The 19,739-nt window shown below is 37.2% G+C and overlaps 1 protein-coding gene across 1 annotated transcript in view; it reads right to left on the reverse strand.

Moving 5' to 3' along the window:
* The window catches only part of GABRG3 (gamma-aminobutyric acid type A receptor subunit gamma3), a 286,455-nt gene that overhangs the window by 107,061 nt on the left and 159,655 nt on the right, over nt 1–19,739 (reverse strand). The window lies entirely within an intron of this gene.

Consider the following 19,739-nt stretch of genomic DNA (forward strand, 5'->3'; position numbering starts at 1 on the left):
CTCCAATAATTGGAGTGACACACCAGTATATCCGCTAACCATGAGGTATTTTCCTCAATGTTTCTTTAGGTACTGTCATCACTGAAATTGTGAAAAAATAATATTTTTTTGCTGTAGAAATCACAAAAGAACTTTTAAAGATATACTTTCCTACTTGCTCCTTTACTCTTGTTTGGTTAATGAAGTGGAAGATAACGCAACCGATGAAAACTGCATAGTTGAATGAATTTGTTGAATAGATACAGGGAATCTAATTTCAATACAGACCACACAAATAATAGTTGATGTAACCTTTTGATGTACTTTATGCAAGCTAGCCAAAGAGAAATCAAGAAGTAATTTCTGGAATTCAAATCTTCTTTTGAATATAGAGTGCTTTCATGAAGAGTATTTGATTTGCAAATGAACATAAATCTGGACACTTATTTACACTTACTTTTGCCACTTAAAAAAGAATAAAATATTGCATTCTCCACTCCTTCCTGTTTCACTGGTATCACTTGTCAAACATTTCATTCATATGCTGGCACTTTCAATATCATTGCTTGATTTTAGTTTATTAATAAATTCTTCTTTAGAAGAAGATAAATCTGAGACCTACGTTCTTCCTCTCCCCACTATGTTTTGTAAATTATTTCATCTCTGTGTTCTCACTGAGAAGTGGCATTTTTACAGAGCTGTTCTTCCTCTGCAGATAGCACCCTAGGACACCTAGGTACTTTACTATAAGGCTGCTTTTTAGTTAGTCAACCTGCAGACGGTAATCCCCTGTCACAAGGGGTTAGTACATACCAGATAAAAAAATGTGTATTTCTCTGTATTAAACTTCATAAGGTTTCTGTCATTCAATTTCTCTAAATTGTCTAAGGTTCCTCTGTGTACTGCTATCCACTCCTCTTAGTCCCACCAGTTTGGAATGAGGAACACCAGCTTGAGGATGACCTCAGGCTTGCTGAGAGGTCATGCTGTTCTAGCTTCCAGATTATTAATAAAGTATAAATAAAGAAAGCAATACTGATTCTCGAGGATTGTCACTGGTAACTGAAAATCAGTTTTGTACAACTGATCAGTTGAGCTGGCAGTCCAGATAATATTCTAACTAATTTACTTCAATTTTTTTTATCCAATCCAAATTCCACTAGTTTGGCTACAAGAATACTATGGGAGACCATGCCAAGGTTTCATACAACATCCAATATTCTCTCCTTACCCATAAAGCCAATCATCTCATTGCAGCAGAAATCTATCAGTTCAGTCAGGTGTGGTTTGCCCTTGATAAATCCATGCTGAATACGGCCAATCAACTTGTCCTTCCTGAGCTTGAAACTTCTTCAAGGAGAATCTGCAACCTTCCAAGAGACTGAGGCTATGCTTAATGGCCTATAGTTACCTGGATTATTCTTCTTGAAAATATGCATGATGTTGCCTTTTAACAATCATCAGTTAATTATCATATCTTTAAAAGGTGACATAAAGTTTCTTTGCAGTTATATTGGCAAGCTCCCTCAGCTCTTTTGATCATAGAATCATAAAATGGATTGGGTTAGAAGGGACCTTAAAGACCACCAGGCTCCAATTCCTTTCCATGGGCAGGGTTGCCTCCCACCAGCTCAGGCTGCCCAGGACCCCATCAATCTGGTCTTGAGTGCCTCCAGGGATGGGGCACCACAGCTTTTCTGGGCAGTCTGCTCTAATGTTTCACCACCTTCTGAGTAAAGAACTTCTTCCTAACATCAAACATAAATGTCTTCTCTTTTAGTTTAAAACCATTCCCCCTTGTCCTATCTGATCATGTGAAAAGTTGGCCTCTGTCTCTTGTTTGTAAGCTTCCTTTAAGTACTGGAAGGCTGCAATTAACTCCTCCTCACTCCACCTTCTCAAAGAATTATATATGTCCAGCAAGTGTAAGTGCTTTCTAGTGCTATCTTTCACAGTTCAGACTCTACCAAGAGTCCTGGGGATCTGGGAACAGTACTTACTAGCAACAAATGTGGGAAAAAATGCACTGAGTACCTCAATTCTTTCAACATCCTTTTATCACTAGGTAACATTGCCCTGTTGAGCAGGAGACTCGCATTTTTCTTAGCCATTATTTTGCTACCAGTGTACTTGTAGAAACTTCTCCTATCACTGTTGTATCATTTCCTCATTTCATGTTTATTTGCTCTTTGGCTTTCCTTACTCAATTTCTGCATTCTTCAGCAGTACCTCTATACTCCTTTCAGGTACCTTTTTTTAAATTTTTTTGCATTTTTTCTCACTTGGGAGTTTCCTGTTCATGCATAATGGCTTTCTGCCCCATTTTTTTGACTTCCTGGAGATTGTTCTTTTGCACTTATTAAGAGTCCACTATCTCTGATAAGATTCTTTTTGATACTACATATGATGAAGGTTTAACATTTAATATCAAATTTACTTATTTGTATTTGATTTTATGCAGGCTTTTTATTATTAGGATTACTACAAGAATGTACTGAAATGACAATGCAAACACAAGATAGCAGATGCAATATACAGTTAAGTCAGTATGCAACTGTGATTCCTGTTATCAGTCTGTCTATGCTCATAATGGTCCTGAGCTTCCCCAGCCACCAAGAAAGAATGAATGGGTTAAAATCAGCTCATGCCCTTTCCTTTATTAAATGTACATTTTGTTAGTTGTTCAGTGTTTATGTTGAGCTGAGTCACATACGTACTTCTCCACCCCCTGAGCTGGTCTGGCTAACTCCAAAAAACATTGTTCTCCACTAATTATCTTTAGGAAGGCTGTTTACAACCCAGTTGTACAGCCATGCATACAAAACAAAGGTCATTCTCTAATCCTCTTTATGTCAATATAACTTCACCTTTCTCTGAGATAATTGGTTCTCATTTATTACATCCTAACCTGAGCTCATCACTCATCTCCTCTGAGCCCACTTCCATTCTAGGGGTATACTGACTGACGACCTCCGCAGAGGCTATCCTTGGGGGTCACTAAACTTCCTTAAGCCCATTTGACATCCACGACAGCCTCTCATGGGATCATGCCAAGCAGTTCTATGTAAAAGTTGAAATCTGCTTTCCTAAATGCCAGAGTAGTGATTTGTCTTGCCCACTTCTCTTAGGATTCTAACAGCCACTTCAATCTCACTGTGTTTAACTCTCTCATTCCAAGCAGACTTTAATATGTTTTAATCTTTTCCTTTATATGAAGTACAACCTCTCCTTCTCACCTTCCTAGATTCTTTCCTGAAAGACCTGTATCTATCCATTGCAGAGCTACACTCATGCAAGATGCTTCATCCTGTCCCTGTAATCCCAATAAAATTACAGTGACCAAGATCATTAGTTTTACTCTCAGAAGGTATTTATTCTGGTACTTAAATTATTCTACCTTAGCAATTCACAAATAGTTTGATCTACAGTCAGGACCCCAGATTTATTTCAAGCCACCACCAGCCTTCAAATGTTTAATAGCAAGTTTATAAACGTTGTTCCCATTGTGGTTTAACTTGAGCAGGGAGCTCAGCATCAGACAGTTGCTCCCCAGGTGAGATAGGAGAGGGAATCAGAATGGCAAAAGTATCTCATGGGTTGAGATAAACACAATTTACCAGGTAAAGCAAAAAAGCTGCTGACACAAGCAAAGCAAATGAATGCAGAACAAGGAATACATTTGCTACTTCCCACTAGCAGGCAGTTGTTCAGCTACTCCCAGAACAGCAGGGTCCATCACACATAATGGTTTCTTGAGAAGACAAATGTCATTATTCCAAATGTCCCCCATTCCTCCTTCCTTCTCACAGGTTTTACTGCTGATCATGACACCATATGATATGGGATATCTTTTTGGTCAGTCTAGGTCAGCTGATTTGTGTCCCCTTCAACTGCCTGCACAATCTTATTTCCTACTTGCAGAGCAGTGTAAGAAGTGGAAAAGTGCTTGACCCTGTGCAAGCACTGCTTTACAACAACTACAACATTGGTCTGTTATCACCACCACCTTCATCAAAAACCGAAAATATAGTACCATATAAGCCTCTACCAAAAAAATGAGCTATATCCCAGCCAAGCCCATGATAGTTCTTTAATGAATAGGCCAGTAATTCATATGAAGTTACACAGTTATAAAAAGGCTGCTCTGAATGTAATGCCTCCTACTTGTTTATGTTGGCCCATGATATCAGAGGCTGATGTTGATGATCAGATGTTGATGGTACAGCAGTAGAGTTTGAACTTTCCTGATGATATTACACTGCATTTTGTTTTTGTGTGACAGATGACTGCAGAAGGGCAGTCTAACAGAACTGTGTCTGATATGGAAGTGTATCTGAAGCAAAGATGTGCCACTGAATTCCTCCATGTGGAAAAATGGCATCCATTGACACTTTCTGAATGCTGATGGAGACCAGTCAGTGGATGTGAGCACAGTGAAGCAGTGGGTAATATGTTTCAGCAGTAGTGACAGTGACACAAAAGACAAGACACATTCTGGGCAGCCATGCTGTCACACAATGAAATGAAGAGCATCTTGATCAGCTCATTTGTGAGAATCTGCGTATTAAGACCAGGAGACTGTACAGTACTGAACATCATCTTCATCTACATCTTCAGTGTATTAGAAACGATGGTGGTGATGTTTCAATACCACAAAGTTTGCACAAAGTGGGTCCCCACAAATGCTCACACAGGAACAGAAAGAACATCACATGCAAGTTTGTCAGGAGCTATTGAACCAGTACAAGGCTCAAGGATACAATTTCCTGGATTGCATCATTCATTACCTGTAATGAGATGCAGTGTCATCACAATGACCTAGAGTCAAAATGGCAGTCCACAGACATATGAATTCCCCATTGAAGAAAAAGTTTAAGATGTAGCCCTCAGAGGATAAAGTGATGGGCAAAGTCTTTTGGGATAGGAAAGGGGTGATCCTTCTGAATTTCCTGGAATCTAGACAAACCATCAACTCTGACTTCTATGTAGAGATGCTGACTAGCCTGAAGGCTCGAACTTCCCGAGTCAGACAAGAGAAGAAGACAATCTTTCCCTTGCAGCATGCTAATGTCAGGCCCACGCCAGTTTGAAGACTATGGTGTGCATTGCCAATCTTGTCTGGACTTTCCTACACACTTACCATACAATTTGGATTTGGAGCCTTCTGATTTCCATGTTTGTACTGATGGAAGTTGGACAATCCATCAGTGGGCAATATTTTCCTAGCAATAGTGCTGTTGTAGCAGCTGTGTATCAGGCACTTGTTCATCATTGGTGAAAGTACCTAATGGTGGTGACTGTGTTGAAACATAGTGTTTTGTAGTCCAGAATTTGCTCTATCAAGTAGTGTTCTTGTGTTCTTTATATCTGTTGTAGTTTCCATGGGAATAAATAAGAGGCATTATTTTCGGAGCAACATATATACATGGGAATGACTTGGTAGTTTAGATATGTGGAAAGAAGAGAAAATGAGGGGAGTCCTAGGCTGGGACAACACAGAAACATTAATTGTGTGAGATGTTTTTCTTCTGACTAAATTGCAGCATCCCTTTCCTAATAAAAGAAAACTCAATATACTAAGGAAATTAAAATACCAAAGTCAATGATGTAAGAAGTCCTGTCCTTTATCTTTACTATCCAGTTACATGCTATATATACAGTTGCTTGGTACATCTGCTATTCTAATTAAAGACTCCTGTAAACAACAAAAATGTACACATTTCTAGGCTAGTATTTTAAAATGAAATTTCCAAGTCTCACAGTTGCAAATAACTGAAAATAAGACTTACTGAGAACAGAAATCCTCTGGAATGTCCCCTCTCATCTGATAATTTGAGCACTCTGGTTAACTTAATTGCATTTGGTGTTGGCAATGCACAGCAAAATAATCAATCAGTGTCTACAGCAGTGAGCATTATGAGCACTAGGTATTTGGTGACACTCCTGCATATATTAATGAATCAAGCAGCTTGGCATTCAGAGACCTTTAGATTTCCTATGCCATACCACTAAAATGATATCCATAGCTCTAACCTTCCTCAGATCCATCTCTACGTCATCCCAGAATTTGGGGTTGGTTTGCAACATACTATGATATGTAAGTCTTACCTCCTCCAAGCCAATAGTCTGAAGTGTTGCTGGCATCAGTGTGTTAACAGATACTTATAGATGTTTTACACTATCAGAGCGCAACACAGCCGCCCAAGCTAAAACACTGATGTGTTGTAACACCAGCAAAGACATCAGGTGTTTATTTACTTCAGCACAAACTCTGAGAATATAAAGTCTTCATTAACACTAAATGTACCTGAGGTTAATGCTCATGTAGTTACTTTTAGTAAAAATAAAAATGCAGATAATAACATATATAAAAGCTCAATTCATTCATATGCATTTTGTTAGATTTCTGCTCAGTGTTTTTAAATAGATCTGTGCACTTTTAACACTACATGCCATTCACAGTAGTATAAGAACAGAAAACATCTAAGAAAGTAGAAAAAAAGAAAAGACTCAAAAAGTGATACCAAACTCTGGTCTATGTCAAAACATATCTCACATCACTTGAAAAATTTAATGTCTATGTGTGGAAAGTCACAACGACTGTTCAATTTCTAGTTTTACACACAAAATAAATGTCTCTCTTTACACTAAAATTAAATACAAGAATTTGTGAGAAACAACTTGATTGCGACATATCAGCAATACTCATTTCATATGTTACTGCACAAATATGACTGCAGTATATCCTATGGACTCAATGATGCAGCTATGGTATAAATTTGTTCTTGCAACTGTACCAAGTTTGACTGTTGCAAAATGGCTGTAAGTATGATACTGACTGCCTTAAGATCCACCAGGGCTGGAAATGAAAGTCATACTTTAAGGAGAGAATGCTTCTTGGAAAAAAAAAAAACAAACAAAAAAACCTTGCAAATAATGGCACTTAATGGATTAAACAAGTACTTTAAGAGGAAAATGATACAACCGATTTGGAAATACAGTCATTCCTGTATTTTGTCATCTGTATTATGAGTTCTTTCCAGAATTTCAAAAGGTTTTGTCTTGATAATCACTGAGAAGTGTATGTCTATCTGAACAATATTTCTGTCTTACATTCAGTTATCATCATTGTCCAGAAATCGTATAGGTGTAAAAGCATCACTGATAAATTTCTGATGTCCTCTGTCTTCTTTATCTAAGTAATACCAGGAGAATGCTTTTAGTGTATTTTAGACTTCCTCTCCAAATTCCAATGAAAATGAAGAAAAAAAAGTCAAAAGTATATGATAAGAAAATAACAGGGAAGATAAGTGCTGAGGTTTTTTACTGAACTGCAAAAGCTTGTCAGTTTGTTTCAGTAACTGTTTTGAACTGTTTCTTATGAAATAGAATTTAGAAAAAAGTTTAAACAAAATATGAATTCTGTGATAGATGCTTTTTCTGTTTATGTTTAATCCCTGAACAATAATGTAATTATACATTTCATTTCTCCTTTTATTTCCTTTGTTTTTGTTTGAATCTTCTTTCTACTTTCTCTCCATACTTCCCAATTCCAGGCTTCTTGTTTCTGTGAAATTCTTATCCAGAAATTCATTCATAACTACTTTCTGCTTTTCTCTGGGTTTTCTATTTTCTGGACTTGTTTGTTCAAACACATGATAGTTTTTCATTTCCCCATCTGTCAATATCTGTGTTATGAAAAGTTTCCGAAGTCCTTAAAACTTTTCTTTCTGATTTCTTTCAGCTCTTTCATTCCCCCTCTCCTATTGTAATTGCCCAGTTAAGCGTCACTTGAGATTTGCTGCTCCTATGTAGAGGCCATCCTGATCTTCCAAACAGCAGACTCTCTGAGGTTAACCCATTTGATACAGATGGATCTCAGACTCTCAGTGCCTTTCTGTTCCTTGCCGAAGAAGGAAAAAACTGGAAGCAACATTTTTCCTTGTCAGCCCTGACGATGGGAATTCTAGCCAAAGCCAGTCAATGCAAAAGTGCTCAGAAAGTTTGGGAAAGTGGAGAGAGAGAATAGTAATGGGTAAAAGGTTATGAGATGGAGGTAAAAAAGCAGAGAGGGAGAGGAACAAGGGATAAAAAAAAAAAAGAAAGAACTGGGGGGAGGGAATAAGGAAAAATGGGAGAAAAAAAATGAAAAATAATGTAGAAGGTAGAGACATCTAGAAGATGTACAAAGTGATGAAAGGTGGGAAGTGATTCTGTGGGGACTGGCTAGGCACCAAAAAAGAGCTCAAACATATCTCATACAGCCAACACATGCAAAAAAATCTGAATTAGTGTCTAATTTGAGCAGAGAGGAAACAGCTGCTGGATTTGGTGTCAGTTGTTGGATATTGTTGAGGTGTGAATGCTAATAGACAATGGATGGAAAAATGAACAGTATGAGCAGGATGTTAAAATCAATTCCAAGAATCTGTACAGAATGGATTGAGCCTTAGGAAATTTGAAAGAAATTCTATAACCAGCTTGACTTTTAACATTATTTGATTTTATTAAGTCTATGGAAGAATCCCTGTCTCTGATCAACAAAAGTTTGCCATTTACAAATAATATACGGGTGATTGCTGGTGGTGACAACCATCACACAGTTAAAATATACAGAAACAACCTTACCATATCTAAAAGGACACACACTCCATCATCCAGAAAAACTGATTATAGCAAGTTGCAACAATTTGCAATTTGCAATTTTTTTTCCCCTCTTATTTGATTCCCTAAGAAAGCCAACACTGAAAATTGTTCTGTTTAAAATTTGACAGGGAAAGATGGTTTTCACAAATGTAGATTTATAACTTTGAATATGAAAAAAAAATGCTTTATAAGGAAGATTTAATATTTTAAAATAAATCTAGTTCTGAACATGAAAAAGATGTATCATAAAGGATCACAGGTTGGACACGTTGGGAAGTCTCTTGTTCAATCTCCTGCTCAAGACAGGGTTGACACTGAATTCAGATCTGGTGTTGTTTAGGTATATGCATTAAGGAAGACACACATTTGTGAGTGTAATGAATCACAGCGAACAGGATTATAAATAAACGTGCAACTGTCATTTGAATCACAGAAACACCTGAGTTTTCCTTCTGAAACTCCTATAAAGTAATGAATAGTCTTAGCTTGCTTAACTTCTTAAATCTGATAGTGCCACAGACCAGGATTTTGGCTGCCAATTCTGCTGAGCCTTGACATAATAGATACTGCTGTATTTTGCACATAAATCAATGTAAAACTACAGTATAAATCCCTCAAACAACTTGAAGGTTTGCAAGTTGCTGGGAACAGCCTTTTATCTTCCTTTCCACAGTTTTGTATAGGTTGGACAAGCAAAGCTTTAAAGATTTCAAGTCCGGATGCTGCGGGAATGTGCTGAGAACAAAAATAAGGGAAAAACTATGTTATGAAATTGTTGGGTATCTCCTTTTCCTTTTAGTCATAACACTTTTATCCAAGAGTCTGTGGCTGCCTTCTCCAGCTGCCAGAGGCAAGTAACGTTGCTTTATTGTAATGTTGATTTTGAGACAACTGCTGTGAACAAATACACCGTTCAGATCACAAAGTTATCTAATGTTTAAAATCACTGCTATCAGACTAACTTCTCCATGCTCATGTGGTCCAGCAGCTTCACTTGAAGTCAATCAATACATGCATTTCTTGCTACTTTCTTTTCTTTTTAACTTGAAAAGGTCAAGCTTACTGAATCAAAAAGTGGATGGCACTGACTATCTGCCCTTAAATGGTTCTCATTCTTTTTTTCCTAAATGAGGTGGCATTTCTGTTTCATTTCAGACCAATACATAAGAAGTACTGTAAGTGCAAAGTAGCTACTATATTACCCTTAGTTCTTATATTTTGAAACAAATCACACATATAAATTTTACATAAAACATCCTGCAGTGAAAAAAATCAGAATTAGAGATGATTTAAAAAATGTAAAATAGCCAGTATGTGATCAGGTCACTTACAAGCAAAATTTAAAAAGTAAATTGAGAATCTTTCCACTGTTCTTTCCAGAAAAGATCCAAAACTAAGCATCACTCATTCAGGTGTTAGGGTGCCTCAGGATGTCACAGAGTAGATATTTCCTTCTGCTGAGGACTGAGAGTTCCTAAAATAATTCAAAAAGGTAAAATACAGTGTCCTTAAAAAGAGAAGTTTGTATTTCACAATAACAACTTTTTCCCGAAGGAAAAAAAAAATACTCTTTTATGAAAATTCCTCCTAAGCTCTGACATTCAGTCTTCATCAATTCAAATGGCAGTAAGAATTCAGATTATACCATGGCAACCCATCAAGACTGCATTCCCAGATTTTTTTTAAGGTTTCATTATATGAAATGTGCTTTCAAATGTTACATCAGTTAATATAAAGGAAGGAACATCTAAGTGTCTCAAGTCCACAAGTGAATATTTACTTTATATTACCTTAAGAAAAGCTAAAGTGCTGTCAGTTTCTGTGCCAAAAGATTTGCAATAGGATTTTTTCCTTATTTTGCTACATTCCATTTTATTCTAAGCAGAGTAGCTGAGTACCTGCCAGTAATGAAAAGATTGAAAGCTATCATATATCTGTTTTCTCATCCTCTCTCATTCATACCTGTGAGAGAAATTAAGAGGTTCTTTCTATAAGTTCTTGTTCTTATGTTGCTTACTTTTTACTGAAGACTAAGCTGAAGCAGACAGTGAGATCAGGATGAATGTTCTTCTATAAGATGTTCATCCACAAATCAAGGACTACTTTCACACATATATGATTTTCTTCTGTTTCAGTGAAGTCATACCCTTAACTGGGAACTTAGAAGACTTCAATGTGTCATGAGACATGGTGTAAAATGCCTTAACTAATGGACTCAGGCAGAAACTTTGCTCAACTTTTCTTTGTATGAAAGGTGTGTAAGGTGAAGAACAGCTCTGATGTAGTTTTGTAGTAACCTGTATTGCTAACAGTGGAAAAAGAAAGATATTAATGAGGGCACCTAAATACTGTGAATTTCAATTCATTCCACTTTTTGATAATCACATTTATTTTAATGAGGCTCTTGGTTTTTTCCTGACAGTGTATTTCCATAGAAAAGAATCAGAAATGTCCCATCAGGCTGCCAGAGTGAAAAGAACAGACATTAACTGGAATGTTCCCAAACTGTTGCTCTCTGAAATGAGTAGGAAGAGCTGCAGCTAACCCAGATCACCTGTGCTCATCAAAAGACAATGATGCAAGTGCAACAAAAGCAAAAGTTGAAAAGAAACAGTCTGTTTGCAGTTACATAGCAGCTGGTAGAGCTGGGAGAATTTCTGAGCTCCTAGATGTAAATGCACACCCTAGACACCTCTTAACTCCCATCAGACCTTAAAAAATGTCTGCAAACAAACCAGCCTTCTCCACAAATACTTGGTTTCCCTAGGAAAGAAAATAATGTAGAAGACAGTGGAATGGAGCTTCAGTGCTTTTTGCAAACTCTCTGATCTGGCCAGTTGGCTCAGGAACTTTTAGTTCCACCAATATGCCTCCATATGCATTCTTTCTTGTGACTAGAGCAAATGTTTTGTAGAGAAAGTCAACAGTTCCTGAGCTATAACAGACTACTGGTAAAACTGCCAAATCTCAGTATGAAAAAATAATAATTTTATACTATTCATGGCAAATTCACAAATTAAATCATAACAATTCCCATTACACAGAAGTAATCTCTGCACTTAGACATACGAAAGTACAGCATTTCATGAAAAATTAGAAGAATCAATCAAAAATCTAAATCATATGGGAGAACATAAAAATATTTTAAAATGAAGTTAACATTAAATGTGATGTCTCAAGTGGTGTTACTTCCTCCTCCCATCTAAATCTTATTTATTGTTTTCCCATCTGCAGAGTTCTTTCTTGGTAAGAAACATAATCCCAGTGTATTACCCAACTTATGAAAAAAGACTGAAGTTTTATTATCTGGTCTATAGCATGCCCATTACATAAAGTTAATTACTTTCTAAGGAGACAGACCTGCCCCTCATAGCATCCAGACAGATAGACCTCAGCATCCTTCTGATGGGAGCAGATACAAATGACATTTCCCATTTTGTCCTCTAGCACTAATAACAAAACCACTTTCAAAGCCGCACTATTGCATTAATTCCTCCTCTTTCTTAGCTCTGTGGATCCTGGTGATAGATTTTTCTTTTTCTGTTAATTTTGAAGAAGTCGAAGCAATAAACAAGAAAAGGGGGGGGGGGGGGGGTAATACTTTAATGTTTCCAGGCTGCTTTGTTTGGCCAGGCTGTGTTAAAGGTAAACAACCAACAAGAACTACTGCAATGAGGACTTGATATTTTCATCCTGTTTATTGAATCCACTATAGACTCTATAACCCCATTATCATTAGTTCATCGAACCTAGCAAAAGTAAAACCACTGACTGGATTCTGGCTAAGCGAATCTAATCAGAGAGTCAATAGTCCCCACTTCTTTTTAAACCACAGTGATGTAGGTGAAAGTTATCTGGCTGAGCCCATTCTGTTCTCTCCTTGTTCTTTCTCACCTCCTCAATGATTTTGCTAGGTATCTGTCCTTCTCCTGACACTTGTGCAGTACTTCTTGCCTCTCAAAGTGCCAAATGGCTTCCGCTGGAAATAATTCTGTGATAGTTCTTTATTTCCCTTAAGATACCAGTGAACTCAAGCAGACAGTTCTCACCGTTTGGGGATGCATCACTAAGACCTTCATCATGGACCCTGAAGTGCCCCCAGAAGATAACAATGCAACTAATTAACAAAAAAAAATCCATTCATTACAATAATTAAGTAGAAAATTTATGCTATATGTTCTTTCACTTCTTCAAAAATACACTGTGCATTCTAGTGGAGACCCCAGATAACTTCAGCTTTCTGGGTGTGCTTCTAAGCCCATTTCTTGCCTTCGGAAACGCACAAGAGAGGGGAGAAGGGAAATGTTGCAGACAGGTATGATTTGGGTTTTTATTAAGTTGCCTTTTGGCGGGTTACCTTCATCTGTATTTTCATGTTTTATTTTTTAAAATATATTTCACCGCATGTGGCTGTATCAGCATTTGTAAAAGTCTAACACTACAGAATGAAAGAATTTCAAATGAGCATATAAGGTAATTAATACCTGTGCATACAGAAAGGTGCATGCGTCTTGGAAGGTGCCTTGGGAAGTTTCTTCAAGGAACAAGTTAAACACTAATGATCAAAATTTGTCCATAACCCAAACAAGAAGGTACTAGGCACAGCATTGTTGGGAGTTTGGGCTCTTTTCACTGTTGATCCACTTCCGAATATTGCCTATACAAGCAAATCCACGCTAGCCATTCAGTCTGCATCCTCATGTTGAAACAAAACTCCCCACAAAGGGGGAATTCTATCTTGCTTACAGATTTTTTTTTTTATTTACAGAATGCATTGTTATGACTTTGTAACTGAGACAGATCAGACCGCTGTTCCAGAATGTTCCCACATTGTTCTCATTGTCCTGTGATGCAACTGTTTCTTACAAACTGCCCAGAACAGTCATTCTTTCTTATGTAAAAAATGTGATGCAAGAAAGTGTGACTGTTTCCTGATGCTGTATATATTACAGAGGTGATCTCTCTGTGACTAAAGTTACAAATGTAGGGTTGCTAAGAGTTTACAAATGGTGGATCAGCCTCTCCCTACAGATCAGATTCATTCAGACTACATACCAAAATCCTAAACAAGTAAATAACAATAATATAAACATGTAGAATGTAATAGGTGCTGTATTACATTTCCAGATGAAACATATTTTCTTCATTCTTGTGAAACTTTTTCTGCATTTGTATCACACTATTTGTATCACTTGTTTTGTGCATTTGTATCACACTATCAAATTTTTCCTGAAACAGAAAGGAAGAAAGATCACACTGGCACATAAAAAGATGCCTAAAAGGATTTTGGCTTCAAGTAAATAATGAATATGATAACAAAAATCATTGGAATTAATAATGTCTCTCACATGACAGAGACTCCAGTGCCTCAGTTGATGCATTCAGCTGTCAGACATGCAAACAGCCACCTGGCCTTGCTTCAGATTTTTTATCTTATTTTCTCCTGACACTGTAAATATGACATAAATCAGCTATCTCTATTTTGCAAAAATTGCTCATTGGCAGTTGGTTTTTTTTTTTTTTTTTCTTTTATAAACTTGCTTCAGTACTGATTTAAAATAAAAACAAACAAAACACACACACACACACAAAAGACCAATAATGAAAACAAGCAAAAAAAAAAAAAAAAAAAATCCACTATTTCTTATTCATAAAAAAAATTAGAGAAAGAAGATTGGATGCTTTGGAAAGATACACTGCAACTGGGATTTTTGGGACTTGCAGTTTCATTTTTTAAAGGTGACTTAGAGCTGGGCATCCCAGAAGAGCAAGGGACAATATATATGAATTACCACTTGCCACCAACTCTCCCTCATCTATGAGGCATTGTCATCCCTCAAGTTCAGGGAAGTTGCACTGCCTTTCCAGTTAAGTAGAAGTTGTGTGTATTGGTGACTAAATACAGAGTTAATATCAGATTGTTTTAAGTCCGATACATTTGTGCTAAAATGTTTTGTATAAATTTGGAGTCAGAAGCATGCAGATGTAAATGTTTAGAAAGGTGTCTCTGATGTACCTCATACAGTGAGACAGAAAGCTAAAAGACAGATTAGCATCACTGATATTTATGATACACACTACACACTAGACATGAATATACCATAAATTAGATTTAGAAAGTGTAACTTTACAGTGGATGTACTTATAACAAGAATAATTTGGCCAATTTCATTGACATAGAGTACAATCAATTGGAGTAATCAGATGCAAATTAGCAGAACCTCCAATTCAAATATCATGCAAACTTTTATGAGTCTTGGCTTGACTAGGAAATAGGCTCATAAAAAGCAAGAAGATTCTAGTTTAGTGTCTATTATGCCTTAAGAAATGTACTGAGTTGTCCTAGAAGATAAAAAACTGCAACAGCTAAAATGTGCTTGTCACAGAACCTGAATCAAGAATTCCATTGATTCCCCACGACCTGGTTTAGCCCATTTTAGAGAGCACAGATGGGAAGTTTACATTTGGATTAAAGCTCCTTCTGCACATCGCAAGTCCTTCCCAGCATCTTTAATGCTACTACCCCTGAGACATGAACATTAAGCAGTGTTCCTTCTGGCCTGTTCTTCATCAGGAAGAAAATTCTGCCTTCAGACTGTATTAATGATTCTACTGATGATACACGAGATGAAACAAAGCACAGCTTATACCACAAAAACAGCATTTGATTTTCTAGGCTAGGAGGAATAATAAAGAAACATATTAAAAGCAGTGATGACAGCCAGTTCTTCTGGCAGATTAATAACATGAGGTTCAAAGTACTTCCTGATCATCTAAATTGCATATCCATAAGGTTTCATGTTCAAAGGGGTAACGTTTGATTGAACCATGTTTATATTTAGAAAATAAGGACCATTTTTTTCGTGTTAGATTTTTTTGTAATACTTTTCATATTTTCCTACCTTTTTGCTGCAATATTTTACATGCTTTTGTAAGTCACTTAAAAAAATTCTTGAAATTTCAGGACACTGAAGGTACTGAAGGCTTTAAGGCCTGACTGAGCACGCAACCCATCTGCAGCTGGCAAATTTGCTTCCCTGTATTTTCAACTGAACTGAAAACATTTGGATTGTTCATGAACAATTGTGCGCATGTTCAAGTGTTCATAGTAAAAATGGCCTTCCAGGGATGCCCACATTTTTCTGCCTGGCCCCAATCCTTCAATAATGTCAACTTAGGAGCTGCGGATCTTCTCACTTAGGAAAAGATAAAATTTGCTACAATGGTTCCAATTCTACTGCCTAAATAAGAGGTGCTTTTTAGAACAAATAGTGGTATCAGAACAGCAGCAAGAAAAAGAAAGCAACAAAACCCAATTAACTAACTCAGTATGATTATTTCTATTCTTGCATCTTGCAATGCAGCTCAGCATAACTGCATCTGGTATGGCTCTCATATTCTGTATTCTTGAAGGGTTGTCAAGAATCTAGGATAATCTTGAGCACATGGATGGGGATAAGAGGCAAAGGTTTGTTGCTGGGCTGAAAAATTACCAGCTCAAACAATTGTTGAGCACATGTAGGTGTAAACATGCTCATGATATTCTGCAATGGGCCTAGTAAAAGGAAGAAGTTCAAGAAAATCCAACAGTCCCAGAAATTGCTGATAAATCAAAACCATAGATGCCAACTATGCACCAGCTGCATTGCAACCCTAGTGGAAAAGGTGTCCTTTGAATAGCTTGACCATACAGTCAGGGAGGCATTTGTGAACTTGGAGTTGGTAATGAATAGACAGTGGGCCGCTTTGCAATCAACTCCTCAGCTTTTCTTCTGCCTGGTATTTAATCTGAAATTCTCTAATTCCCTCAGAACAACAATAACAACAAAATATATGAGCCACTAATACGCTAATACTCTTTCTGCTCAATAGCTACCAGTGTTCCCAATGATTTGCCCAAACAGTTTTGAATCTTTATAAAATTTTAGTATCTCTGCTATCCTATGGCAGGAGTTCCACAATGAATTACAATTCTCATTTCAGCCTGCATTTTGCTTCTTGTGTCTTATTCGTTTATTCTTGCGCTTTGTCCTTCAGACAGAACACCTCTTCTCCCTTATCAACGTTCACGTGAATCCTACTTACCTTAATTAACTACCTTTTCTGGCAGAATACTAAAATTAGGTTATTTACACAATGCCCAATCAGTGCTGAATGTATATCACCAACACAGTTTAACAAGGTAGTTGAGTATCCAAAGTAGCACAGCAGTCTCCCTCAGCTCAAAAAGATAAATTAACCAGAATGGAGAACCACTCTGATGGAACATTTTTAAGCAGTAATAGCTGGAGCACCTAGAGTCAATGGTACCATGTTTGCTACATTGGTATGAAGTCATATAATTGATTTTTAATTCCTATTCGCAAGGACGCATGTTAATACCACACATTGACATTTATGCCAATGTCACAGCATCTCTGTACTAAGAAAACCTGCCTATCACGTGGCTGTTCAGATCAGTCCAGCACACAGACTGTGAAAGTGCTGTCACACTGCACAGTAGCTCTGCATAACACTGCTGCACACATTTACATAACGATTGCAATAACACATTCTCACCTAACATATATCTGAATAGGCCGGATTATTCATCTCATAGTCTGACCTGAAATGTACAAAACTGTAATGACAGAAAGTCTTCAGACTATTTCAATACTTTCTAATTCCTGTAAGCAAAGAGATTGGAGTGCTCCAGGAATGGCTCTTGAGCAAGACTGGCTGATCAGGTCAGCTGTTACTGCAGAGATGCTCTCCAAATTATTATTGCTTGTCCCTGAGGTGTTCCTTCTAAGGTGGTGTTTCTTAGTTGTAGCCAAAAACACACCCAAAAATCACTTCAGAGTAGGATAGCAAGTATGTTCCAAACCACCCTCTTCCACAAGATTTTCAATAGGAAGGGGGTAGATAGGTTTTGGTAAGCTCTCTCAGCACACTGAGGTGGTCTCTTGTTGATAAACTGCTGTTTTCTTCTTATTCATCCTGGTAAATGGACCACGTAGAGCTCTGTATTTCCACCCAAGGAATACCAGCGGTTCCCAGAGCAATGTAAGGGTTAAGAAGTGAATTATTTGGCACTAGAAGAAAATTCTCTAGAAACAATCTGGGTTTAGCTTTTCACATTTCTGAACCATCAAGGGAAATTCATATAAAAGGTAAAAAAAAATCAGATGTTAACTTTTGCTTTTGTTTGTGTAGACACACAGGAAACATTTTCCAAAACATTTTTTGTGCTTACCTACTTTGGAAGCTGCAAATCTTTGCCTGTATGAAGGAGAAAGAACAAAAGGGATGCAGGGGAAAGGAGTGCTATGCACCATTTCTATCTCATCCAAGGACATATGTCTTGGAATCCATAATAAACTTCTCTGCTCAGAAACTTGTCAGAGCAGGCAGTAATAAATCATTCAGGCACTCACTCAGTCATACACTTCATAAGCCCCACTGCATACCATGTATCTTGAAACTGCTATGAATGTACATAACTCTGAAAATACAACAGATTTAGGGAAAGAAAAAAAAAGCTCAGACTGGAGATGTCCTACAACCATAGTAGCGCTAAACTTATTCAAGGAAAGGAACAAAACTTAGTATAAACTTAAAAAAATAAACTCTTGCTATTAACATGACCAAAAGATTGAGAAAACTATAAGTTACTATTTTTATATACTTCCATATGTTATTCCATCTGACAAGAAACTAAGGAATGCACATTGAACTGGGACACATTCAGATTCTGCTTGATCCCATGTAATCTCCATCTCCTAGATGGCAACACGTATTCAGGGGTAGAAGGGCTCTGATCTGTAGGAGGAATCTCTTCAAATCAGGATGTAATTTGAAACTGCCAAGGAGTTAAGCCTTCTGAAGTTGGCACTGATACTCCATCTCTTTAAATGAAAAGCATGAAGCAGAGCTTACTAGCATTCAGCACTTCCTAGCGATTAATGGAGGTCTGAAGTGGCTTCCTTCACTATTAGTGTCCACCTTCCTTGGATATTGCTAACACAGGACCTATCAATTTTATGTGGTAGATTTAATTAGTATCTCTGGAATGGGACTCCTCTGCCAGTACTGCAACAAATCAGCAGTAGTTTGCCACAAGGCAAGAGCAACTTCATGCAGTAACTAGGCATAGTTGGGGCATGCATAGATCAGTGACAAATATTTATTAGCAGGAAGGCTCATTCAGGAGGTATTTGCCTCCTGCCCAGTTGAGTATGCATTCCACACATCCAAACTAAGCACACAACTGTGTATTTTTACCCAGGCTCACTTATCAGTGTAGAACACAAACCAGCAAAACAGTGATAATGGGTTTGGGGAAGGATGATGTTTACACTGCCAGATTTTCTGTAAGTGCTTTCCTGAGGAAAAACAAGAACAAGAATACATCCTGGATCAGTGAAATCCAGATCCAGCTGCTAACTAAGGGGCACTGTTTGCATATTATTCATAAAAGGAAATTGATGCTCTTCTATCAAAGCAGTGTATTTATCATAAAGACACTAGGCAATGCTAGCCTTCTATCGCTGTTTAAGAGATGGCAAAGAAAATTCCTTTTTTTCTAAGTAGAAAGACAATACATTTCCATTTATTTCCAGAGAACACAGATCCTGAAACCTGGAGTTTATCTAAGGAAAAAACTTTACTGGAGACCCTTTAAAAAGTGTTTGTAAAACATTTCTATTGTATAACTTTGGATTACAAAACTGTGCGGGTGTATCTTTGAGCTCTTGAACTCAATCAAATGAATTGGCACGGAAAGAACTTTCTCTGACAGAAATATGAGATCTCAGGATAAACTCACTTGACTTCTGTTTTCCACCATTTCAATAATGTATTTGTTTTGTTCATTGCTTGAGTTTAAAATATACCAATGCTATATACAGTACAATACTGGGACTGAAGGACATACTAAGCAACAAAAGTGAAATGGGATTTACAGTATCTACACCTCTTAATTTAGATTATGGAAAAGATGCATTACCATGCTACTTGCTATAAACTCAGATGTTCATGACTAACTGAGCTGGTCCCCAGGCTTCCTCAAGAAAACTGCCATTTGTCTTCTCATTTACATGTCACATGATTTTGTAGCTTAACATAGCAATGAC

This window comes from Centrocercus urophasianus, unplaced genomic scaffold (genome assembly GCF_019232065.1).
Source record: "Centrocercus urophasianus isolate 14NV4802_14NV808 unplaced genomic scaffold, USGS_Curo_1.0 seq_12, whole genome shotgun sequence".
Lineage (NCBI taxonomy): Eukaryota > Metazoa > Chordata > Aves > Galliformes > Phasianidae > Centrocercus > Centrocercus urophasianus.